Below are 2,909 nucleotides of genomic sequence, written 5' to 3' on the forward strand. Positions count from 1 at the left end.
TATCAATTGAACAATGGAAAAACAATTTACGACAATCTCAAAATGATATGTGGATCAGGAGGTGGACAAACAAGAGCATTGAGAGAAGTTTATTTTATTTCTGCTCAACAAAGACACATAAACCAAGAACTAAGTTCCTCAATAGTATTTCTGAATATACTCGATGGTGATGAATGTAAGAGAAAAATTAATTTATTACCTCGAATAGAACATGGACAAATATTTGTTGGATCACTCTTTGAGTAGAGTAAGTAATGGGGAAGAGATCGATCTCCTCTTTTGATCCCATGGACCAAGAGGGGGTCTTGAGACAATTTAACATGAGCTTGTATGGGAGAAAATCATTCTCCTGTTTAAGGTTTTGAAAGGGGTTGTCAGAAAGGTTAGCCTATACATTTGTATGGGAGGGGGAGAAAATCATTCTCCTCTTTTTGTGCTGATGGGTCTCGAGTCAGAGAGTTCTCCCTATACATTTGTATGGGAGGGGGAGGAATCAGTCTCCTGTTTTGAGGTTTTCAGGGTTTAATTCATAGGGTTTACCCCGTTTTCCCCATTCATTTGCATGGATGCCTCAGAAACCCCATTATTCCTCGACTACTGACTTACTGATTAAAGCACTTCTTTCCTTTCATATTTTCATTCCACTCAAAGAGTGAACCAATGAATATTTGTTCTACTTTAGTTCTTCTTTATTTGTCCATGTTCTACTTTGGGGAATAACTTAATTTTCCGATTACATTCATCACCATCGAGTATATTCACAAAGATTACTTTGGAACTTAGTTCTTGGTTTAAGTATTTTTGTTGAGCAGAAATGAAATGATAAACTTCTCTTTATGCTCTTATTTGACCACCTCCTGAGCCACATATCATTTTGAGATTGTCGTAAATTGATTTTCCATTGTTCAAGTGATAACCATCAAAGTTTTCAGTCCATTCAAGGATATTAATTTTTTAATTTACATCCTCCAACTTATTTTAAATTAAATTTATCCGCTTATTTGTTTTATCCACTTTTACCCCCGTTATTTCTTCAATAAGACTTATTTGATATTTCTCACATTCTTTATGTTTTCCATTTAAGTACCAAGGTTGATTGCATCTCCACTCTTTGGTTTGGTTATTGCTTGGTTCTATCATTTATAAATCAGTAAAAGACAGTAGTAGTTCCTCAGCACTTATAGTTATAACCATAAGGGAGACTATTAATTCCATTCTCTAAAATATATCTTTTATCATCAAAGCTCTTAATGCTTTCTTATTTATTTCTTCTGTATATAATTGATGTTTATAACTTCTTATTTTATTCATTTTTCTATACTCTTCCTTCTTTAAGATTAAACAGTTGTAATAATGTTTAAAGTTCATTGTTTCATTGCTTTTTTTTCTTTCTTTATTTCCTTTAACTTCTTTTTACACCTTTCAATATTATTTTCAATATATGTAAAAGCATAAGCCTTTGATCTCAATCCTATAAATTCACTCATAACCTTCCCACCCAATTCATCTTTAAACTTACCAATAACCTTTTCATTATTTGATGAAAACAACACATCACCAGATTTATAATTACTTGTATCATATATATCATTATTATTAATCATATCCTCATATACATCTCCAGTCTTTATTTCTAACATAAAACTATCTGTATCCATATATAACAATGACACATTATCATTATACTTTAATTTATAATTATTATAGTAATAGTCATACATAAACAACTTTGACAAATCAAGAATTGATGTTCCTATATAAATAGGTTTATCCATTTCAATATGCTCCTTTTTCAAATGTATAGCACATGAAAAGTTCTCTGAAAACACCTCCGCTCGCTCAAAAAATGGACTATTGATTAACTTTGAAGCCTGTTTCCAAGATGTAGCAAGTCTTACATTTTGTCGATTCCTAACATTTTCCATAGTCTTTCCAAATACAGCATTATTCATTAATTTATAAAAGTCCTTCTCAAAATATGTTTTTGCTTCTGTTCTCCTTTTTGTATTAAAATCAACATACTTCTTTAACCAATGACTTTGTTTAAATTTCAAAATCTGATGAATTTTCCTCACTCTCAACCCAGCAGATAAATATTGTCTCAAGTTTCTTTGATGCAAAACATAACTTTCTTTATCATTTAATGTAGTAAGTAGTTTTTCTGGAGATTTACGTCTAATATTAAATGACTGTTGGTAATCACTTAACCATTCTTTTTTTGGACTTTCTTTATCAGGGGCATAAGGTAGGTCTTTATGTTTGTGATGAAGTTCTTCTGGATATTTTAAATCAACCTCAAAATAATATCCAACTTCAGCTTCATCCAATTCTTTTTGAGAGGAGACAACAATGTCTTGTAAAACTTTTTCATAATGTTTTTCTTTAACCCATTTAAGTTTTCCATAAGGTAAAGATTGAGACATAGCCCACCCATACAAATTGATAGCATCATAATACATCAGGCAAGAGTTGTCCTCCTTCTTATTATAATCAGGAAGATATTTGTTATTTGCTTTTGCATATCTCTTGGAACATACTTGAGATATTCCTCCTCTTTTGGCCTTCTCCATCATTAAAAGCATATCTGTATCACTGATTAATTCCAAATTCTGTTTTGTCATTTTTACATAGCACTCCACACCAAACCCGGGGCTGTGTAATAGTGAACGGGGTTGAATCCATCATAATTTTATAATGACAGACTGTTCTAAAAGTTTCAAATACATCAGCCAATAACAATACATCAGTTTTAAGCTACAAATCATGATATTCTCCAAGATTCTTTCTATTAAACTTCTCCCAAACCTTTTTAGCTTGTGTATAATCTCTATCGGAAATAAGAGGTTTATTCAACTTGCCATAGAAACTTTCCCTTGAAGGAAGTTGTGTTTCTTTAAACTTCTCAAATG

This window comes from Eptatretus burgeri, chromosome 5 (assembly GCF_056783735.1).
Source record: "Eptatretus burgeri isolate ZD-2024b chromosome 5, Ebu_testis_v1, whole genome shotgun sequence".
Classification (NCBI taxonomy): Eukaryota; Metazoa; Chordata; class Myxini; order Myxiniformes; family Myxinidae; genus Eptatretus; species Eptatretus burgeri.